Source organism: Coptis chinensis, chromosome 5 (genome assembly GCF_015680905.1).
Source record: "Coptis chinensis isolate HL-2020 chromosome 5, ASM1568090v1, whole genome shotgun sequence".
Classification (NCBI taxonomy): domain Eukaryota; kingdom Viridiplantae; phylum Streptophyta; class Magnoliopsida; order Ranunculales; family Ranunculaceae; genus Coptis; species Coptis chinensis.
Window position 1 is genome coordinate 92,807,924 of NC_141460.1, and position 8,964 is coordinate 92,816,887.

Here is an 8,964-nt window from a genome sequence, read left to right on the forward strand (position 1 = left end):
TATAAAATTCAGCTGTCATGTATAACAATTTCCTGAAGTAGTCCTAAGTACAAAGAATTGATGGAGCAAATGTCAATCTCCAAAGCAGATAACCTGAATGATCAAATTGACTTGGGAATCTAAAGAAATTACATTTTTGTTGTGATAACTATTATTTGTCTCAATACTTCAATAGTGCAAATGGTGTACAAACAAACATTCATTGTCACCTATATCATGATATTCATCTAGATTTGAAATTGACATCGATTTGTCTTTCGCTACTGTTGATGCATCGGCCAAAAAAAAATGTACGCATTACACGTACTAGATCAAAATTTGAGAGCTTGCAATCTCTTAAAAAAAAAATAGAAAAACATAAACTCTTCAAACAAAATATGCAATGAATCATTAGCTATCAATATACATATATTATTTATTCAAGTGGACTTTAGACTTTTGAGTCATTAGCTATTTATGTAGCAAGTCCGGCCATAGGCCGGGCCAAATGGCTAGTTTTTATATAATCATTCACACCTTCACAAGAACCGGGTAGTAAAAAATTAAGTTTATCTCTGATATGAAATAAAATAATAAAAAAAAACGGCCCAATCTAACCAAAACAATTCTACCTATGACATGAGTTTTGAACAATCTTTGTTCATATCTCAACATAATGTATGATTAGTGAGAACACTTATTACAATATGAACAGTTACTGTTTATGCCTCAATATGAACTATGAATATCATTGTCCGTACATTAACATAATATATGATCAGTAATAAAATACCTATTATAGTATGAATAATCTTTGTTCATAAGGGTGTTGATGGATACTGTTTAACCGGAACCGTAAAAAAAATCATAATTTTGGTTTCTATTTTAAGAACCGTTTAAAAATGGATATTAAAAAAACCCAACCATATAGGTCTGGGTCTATGAGAAAAAAACTTAAAAAGTATGGGCCTCATGGGATGGATTGTTCGTCCCCGGCCATAGGGGCAACCCCTAGTTTTACTCTAACTCATTATAGATTTGTGCTTCTTCAATATTATTTCCCATTTTCTCAAGCTTTCAAGAAAATTCAGTATTAGAGCATATCTTACACGTTAGTGAAGTCGTTGAGCCGTCATGCCGTATGATTGTAAACTATTGAGTCATTGAGTGTGAAGGTCTATTGATCCATGGAGTCATGGACACCCACCTACCGGCAATTTAGCGTATGACAATCACTTTACCAAAAAAAAAACGTATGACAATCTCTGAGACTTTCACAAAATCTCGTGAGACGCTGGTATGAAAATTTTCAACAAATCAGATTCTGTCTCGAAAGGGCATTAATTGCAGCATTGTTAGTTAGCTTGTTACACAAACCACAGTAATGCACAAGTACGCACACGGCACACCCACATATTTTCCAACAGTATAATCGTGTGGGATCCGAGTTGGTTAGAGAAGTGTCGGTTACCAAAAAAATAAAAGTTAGAGAAGTCTCGGCTTGCGGCGCACATGGGGTGTCTCTTTTTTGCCGAATTGGTCTGGTTTTGAGTTTATTTTTCACTGTCCCATAACCGATTTTTTGATTTTTTAAATTAGTTTTTTTATAAGAATATTTTCTATAATATATTTTTTTTAGTTTCTGATATATAAAGTTTTGGTTTTTTTTCAGTTTCTGACATATAAAATTTTGGTTTTTTGAAGTTCTAAATTGGTTTAGTTAAATTTTCTTCCCTAAAGATAGTAGAAAATAAAGAGATCTATAAAGTTTACCAAAAATTTCAAAATTTCTGAATTTGAATAAATATTTTAATTCTGAAAAATAATTAGATCGGATTTGACTCGCATATTAGATTCCGTAAATATTTAGAAAAATTTCCAAACGAAATCAATCCAATCCGAAATCACCCCCACATGTGCACTATGCGAAGAATAACATACTTAAGAATAACATACTTAAATTTAGTAGCGAGTTTTGGTGTATAATTATTGTCGCAAAATTGAAGGGCCCTCAAGCCGAAAAGATTGTCATATTGGCAATGACGATTTGGAGTTACTCAAATTAGCTGAAGCGTTTTGGTTCATATGCAGCTATCTTTGGCATTAGGCCAAACTAATTTTATGGAAAATCAACTTTTCTTTTAACTTAGCACATGGTTGACACTATGTGAATCTGTAACATGACGGTGACCACATGGTTGGTTCTTGTCCCGCTGACCTCTCTGGCTGGCGGATCGTGAAAATTAGACGATATTTTGCATGTATGTGATTTCAGATTACTTGTTCTTTTATGGCCAGTCTAGCCTTGTGCTTAAAAAAACATAAAACATCAAAACTAATTGGCAAATACCTAAAGGATGGAAAAAATCAATGGTACGTACGTGATGAATCTTAAATTTATGAAAATGTCTCTTGTAAATATATTGCTATTTGGTATTTTGGTACTTGTGGTTTACCAAAGTTTGGCCAAATATATCGGTGTTCCTGGTGCAGTGTTACAAATGAGCGCATGGACCTCACTAAGGAATGAAGTAAATTTAATTGAAATTGCTATTAAAAAAGGGAAAAGAAGAAGAATAAACAATTGGATATCGGTATTTATTTTTGTTTTTTCAAGCTTGGTATGAAGTATGAACTGTGAATTATTCCAACTTCTAAACATCCCAATATTTTCTTCCTTTATTATCGAAAAAAATATATATATTTTCTTCCTTCTTGTATACATTACTAGCAAATAAAATAAATATGGAATATTGAAAAACAATAATTTAGCTCATTTTTTTACTGTGTGCATCTTGATTTTACCCAAAAAATAAAAGGGGCCCAACAAAAGTCAATGGAGCGAAAAAAAGAGAGAGATTTATTCAATTTTGGCCCATTTTTAATAGGGTATTTAGCGTTTGACTCTTGTAAGTTGTTTAATTCATTTTTGACCTCAGTTATGTTAGTTGACTGGGTCAATTTTAACTAGACCGTATCATATTTTCAAAATGACATTTTTACACTTCACGTGACTTGCACATGAAACTTGTATATATCAATTTCGATTTATTTTGATATTGAATTCCAGTATAATTTCATTTCGTTGATTTCAATTTAAATGACCATCTAAATTAAATAATCAACGGTTGTGAATTCTCTTTACTCTAAACCAATGGGAATCCCGGCCAACACCAATTATTTTTACACATTTTGCAAAAAAAAAAATTCATTGGTTCACTATCAGATGTGTTTTTTTACCCATTAAATTTATTGTGTAAATCTCTTTTAAAAACACATATGGTTTCTATGGAGCCTATGTTGTTGTGTAAATTTACACAACCTATTGGTAATGCTCTAACAATTAGGGGGGCAAATTACAAAATTTGGGGTTTTATTTTATTTGTAAAATTGAATATAAATTATCCCAAATTATACTATATAAATTGGGGGGTTTTGTCAAATAATTAGGCTTCTACCGTGTATATTGTACATAAATTGGCCATAATTACATGTAACAAATAGGAGCTTTCGTCAAATTAAAGTTAATTGAACATAAATTGACCCTAATTACACGTAACAAATTATGAGTTTTATCCAATTAAGTTAGGTTTTGCAAAGTGAACACTATGAAGTCTATTGGATTGTGGGATTTAAATATATTTTTAAAAATTTATTTTATTTAAATATATTATTATTTTTGGTTCCTCTTTCAAAAAAAACTTTTAAGTTTTTACCCCTCTTCCATTAATGGACTATATGGGAGTAACATTCAAAACTCCAACAGCTAGTAGCTAATAACCCTTGGATGCCAACCGTAAGATTTCTACACGTGCCATTTTATTTTGTTTCAAGAAAAAAAGTATGTGTGGCAAGTGTGAGGGGTATTTATACCATTTTAAAATTATAAAGAGAAAAACATATGGTGCAGTTAAAATTTACCCACTCAACTGTCAAAATTGAGACAAAAACAAATTAAACAATTTAGAGGAGGCAAACGCTAAATATCCTATAAAAAATGGGGCCAAAATCAAATAAGCACAACAGAAAAAAGGGTCAATGGTCATTGCTCGTTAGAAATTAGAAGTGTGAACATGGTAAAATTGATTGCGCCATAAACCGCGGGAGTCGCTTCTACGGAGTGAGTCAAGGAATGAAAGTTTTCTTAATGAGGTCCATAACTCATCTATAAATAACCAGCCTTCTCTAAGTCACCAATCTCATAACTCATAAGCTCATAACATCTCATTATTCTTGTAGTTTCACTAGCGAAGTACAACTTCTCAATCCATCACTAATGGCACAAGTTAGCATTTCTACTACGATCTTCTTTCTCGTAGCTATTTTCTCTGCTGTAGCAGTTTCGCCGCAGGAGGAATTCACGGCGCCTGCACCAGCACCAACAACAATGGAAACTGGAGCAGCTTTCTCATTGCCTATGTGTGGGGCAGTTCTTTGTTCATCTATTGCCCTCTCTCTTCTGGCTCTTTTGAAGCATTAAAATGTGAAGATCGAATACAGTTGTTTCCTTGTTTATGATATTTAAAGAGGTTTATAGGTTTAAAGATTATATGTTAGTTGTTTAGGCTACTACAGGAGTACTGAACACTGGTTTTGTTCGATTGAGGGTACTATATGTATTGGTTTTTATTGCATTATCATTACAAACTAAGTTGCTATTGAGTATACAATAAAAGATCGTTTTTCACTTCTTTATGGACGTTGTTCTTCTTGCTCTTCAGTTTGAGAATTGAAATTTACAGGATAGAAAATGTTTCATTACCAATCATGATAGTTCGTCCACTTTACAAGTGAAACCGATCTTGCCGTGGACAATTTGGCTCGTAAATTAGCTCAATCACAATCAATAACAGGCCGGCTTGATAAATATGACATTAGAACATTTGTTCTTTTATTTTCGATCACCTCAATATATGGATCATCCATCTCAACAAAAACTAGCCTATAGGACAAGTTCTAACTGGACCTAGTGGCAAGAGGGTTTATGCAAAGAATGGTGATAGTGTATCTGATAATCTTGTACAGGGATGCATAATTTTTGTTCAATCTAAAGGTTGAAAATGCTAGCTCTTTGGTGGTACGGTACATAATAAAATGCAATTCGATAATTTTTCGAGCCCATAACGGTCTTACTTAAATTGCTGAAATTGCTCGAATGTAGTTGTTACTTGTTATTACCCGTTAACTCAAATGCAAGTTTAAATCTAAGTGCAGTAACCTCAATTGAGGTGGCGAAACATAATCAGACTTACCATGTTCCTCTCTTGAAGCCCCTTGCTTGTGGAACAGAGTCCAAATATCGTATATTGATGTATCAAATCAAATCATGATTTATCTATAGTGTATATATATCGGTAACCTTGAAGAATTTCTTTGACTATTTTCGATATATTCGAATCTATGGGAATACTTTGGGCCACAGCCCAAAGCTTGTCGGACCTTTATTTCGCCGAAAAGACATGGTCTCTTTAATCTTTAAGCAACGGTTGTATCTGTAAAAGTTGAGCCATCCCGTCAAAGAAACGGTCAATAGAAACGTTGGGCCAACAACCATCGTACTTCGTGTTCTGTTAACGTGTCCCAATTATTACGCTAGAAAAATCATTACTGGCTATCCTTCAAGGACTAATGGCTAATGCTATAAATGAATAAATGATAAAAAAAAAGGACTACTGCTGTATATGTATGTATGATTGCATTGTCTGCTTTTCTTAGCTGTTCACGTTACATTTGGTCCTACACGCTGTACCAAAACCCTCTTTATATACTGATATACAACCCCTCTTAATTCTCAATTTAACAACATCAAACAATAATATCTTCCCTTCTTCAATTCTTTCAAATTTAGTTCAGTTCAATCTTTGTGTAATTTTCAGCAATGGCCCAAGTTAGCAATCTTAGCATTTCCAAGGCTGCTTTGATCTTCACAATTGTTGCTGTATTTTCTATTATAGCTGTTTCAGCACAAGATGCACCAGCTCCAGCACCAGCATACATCACTGGAGCAGCATTCTCTGTTTCAGTATCTGGAGCAGTTTTGTGCTCGTCTCTTATTGTGTCACTTCTGGCTTTCTTGAAACACTAGAGGAGTGATATGGAACTTGAAATAGGAGATTTATTTACTTGATTCTTTTGGAATGGTGATTATTTTGTAATCATTTGGTTCTGTTGGGATGATTGTATGTATGTATAATGTATTGATTCTTTTATATTTGGTTTGGACTATTATGTTTCAATATATTAGATTGCTGCTAGTTTATTTTTGTGGTTCCAATTCTCTTTTCTGCTGTTATCTTGGTTTACTTACTTTGTTTTGTGCTATTCGATAACTCAAGGAATATGGTTGAAATGGGAAATGCTCACAGAATCTACTCAATTTCATATTTTTAAGAACTAATATATAATTGGGCTGGATGTCAAGAACTAGTAATTAGCTTTGATCTCCTTGACAGTTCGGGATTTTGGGCAGTTATTGGCAGGTAAAGCAGCGATTGGCTTTGGAGTAGCTACAGCCGGTTCATAGTGTTGAGACATTTAAAAATTGAAGGAAGATTTTTCTGGGGACATTGAAATTTCACACTAAAAATTACGAGCTCAGGAGTGAAAAGTCTTCTGAACACCCATCCGTGTCCGCTACACATTCACTATCTTTTTATGGATAGGTTAACTTTAGTTAATTAAAATCTAACCAAATTTTTATTTAGTTCTCTCTACAAATCTCTCCATTCTTTCTTCACAAATCTTTTATATTTTTTTTTTATGTTTCTATAAAAGGAAAAGAAAATATTAATTTCAATTAAAAATTAAAAAGTTGCAACACAAAATTATATTATAAAAAAAAAGCAACACAAAATTATGCAATTTTTGATTTTTAATTGAAATTAATAATTTATTTCATTTTTTTTTTATGGAAACACAAAAAAAAAAAAGATTTGTGTGTAGAAAATAACCTTATATATATAAAATGAAAACCACACTAAAACTTTATGAAAAAACTCTTCAATTTTATCATAACTCTAAAAAAACGTAAATGCAATTACAAATTGCAACTTCATTACAACCAAAAATACTAATGATAATAGCCAATAGAAAAATTAAGGCTGTAATTATTACTAGGTATTATTCGTAGCCACCTTTGGTTAGGAGGTGTTTATTTATTTGGGAATTTGTAGGTATTAATCGTGGTGGACCCTAATATTTTCATGTGGGAATTTGTAGGTATTTTATTTTAAATTGGAGCTGCACGTACTATCTCCTATATTTTTGGATTGATAAAGAATTTTATTAACAATGCACTAATGTATTTCCCAAACTGAAATTACTTATTGTATAGATGTCCATTACCTAATTTAGAATCAAGATCTGACCAAAGAGTAATGAAAAAAGAATAACACAAACAAAGAATGAAAATCAATAATAACATATATACTTGGGGTATGGGATGACAAAGAATGCATTCCCCATGAGAAGTCGTGGTTTGCAAAATTATTAATATCATTTTCTCACACTCATTCAAAAGTGTATATATCACAAAGTAGATAATTAAAATAAAATGTGTATGCGGGTAGATACTCAAGGCAAGAGCAATTGAAAGTCTCAATCTAGATAGCGGCCATAACACCTTCCCCAGTATAGGGAGAAAAACACCGTCACAATTTCAATAATGAGAACTACTCAAATAAGCAATGCTCGAGAGAATGGACAATAAGCCCGAAGTATTCATTATGTGAAAGAGAATAATAAACAACGACATAGACCTCAACTCTTATTTAGCGTCCTCCAAACTTATCGATAGACCTCAACTATCACTAAGCATCCTCCAAACGTAGCAATAAGACCATGTTTGCAACTGCTTCATCCAGTATAAACGTCCTTGGTGCAGATAATGTGCCAATGCAATCTAACTACGCGCGTTTCACGAAGAACTACCAAAAAAACAATCTGTCTTTGGCACATAGTAGGAGTTAAGAAATCTGACCTCCATATTGTACAATTATTGTTTCCTGTAATGCAACCAATTGATCATACCTGTTAAAGAAGAACACGTACACTAAAAATAGCTTAATGCATGCAAATGTTATCATACATAGTCTCATATGATATCATAATACATTTCATGGAAAAATAAATAAATATAAGAACAAAATTAAAATATATTCTCCATATCACATTCATAGTAGGGACTTGTCTCTACATAAATTTTACAGCCACAAAAACTTGTTTCCACTGAAGCCTGTTAGGTAGAAGTAAAAAACAAAATAGCTATAACAGGAATCTCACCAATTTCAAATCTACAATGCAATCTCCAAGAACTTACTTAACCAAACCTTGGAATTCAACCATTACCTTGTAATAACCGTTGAGAGAAACAAAAACAGTCCCAAAATGTTTCAACCTAACATTCCAATATTACGCTTTCTTTCTATACAACCATTTCATGTGTATCTCAAACATCACAAATCCATAGCTAGATTCGTACAACCATTTCATGTGTATCTCAAACACCATGTAAACTATGTCAGTGACAACATCATGAGTCTTCCTATTAGTTAAGAACCGACTTTTATTAAGTGCATCAATGCAAATACATTTCTTCCACGTACTACAATGAATCGAGTATCCAAATTCACTCACCTTTTCAATGAGATTAATGGAGGGTATAATATGTGCATTTCCACACATTCGTCTAACTTTGCATTCAGATAGTCTAATGAAAAGAGCATCAATCATGGCAATGTAAGTTACATTCTTTCATGCTAGCAAAGAATCTTTAGGGTTTGTGGCATAAAAAAAGACAGACAAATAATCTCAATCTGAACTAAACAACACAACCGGAAAAAAAAAACATATGTCATGGCTTAATAAAAAATTGAGTAACAATTTGACAAAATGTCTAACTAACTTAAACTTGTATTTGAATTCTGATATAGGGGAACTTTATATATGTCCAAACGACAATTGAACAAAGCGTATTGCAATGGGAAG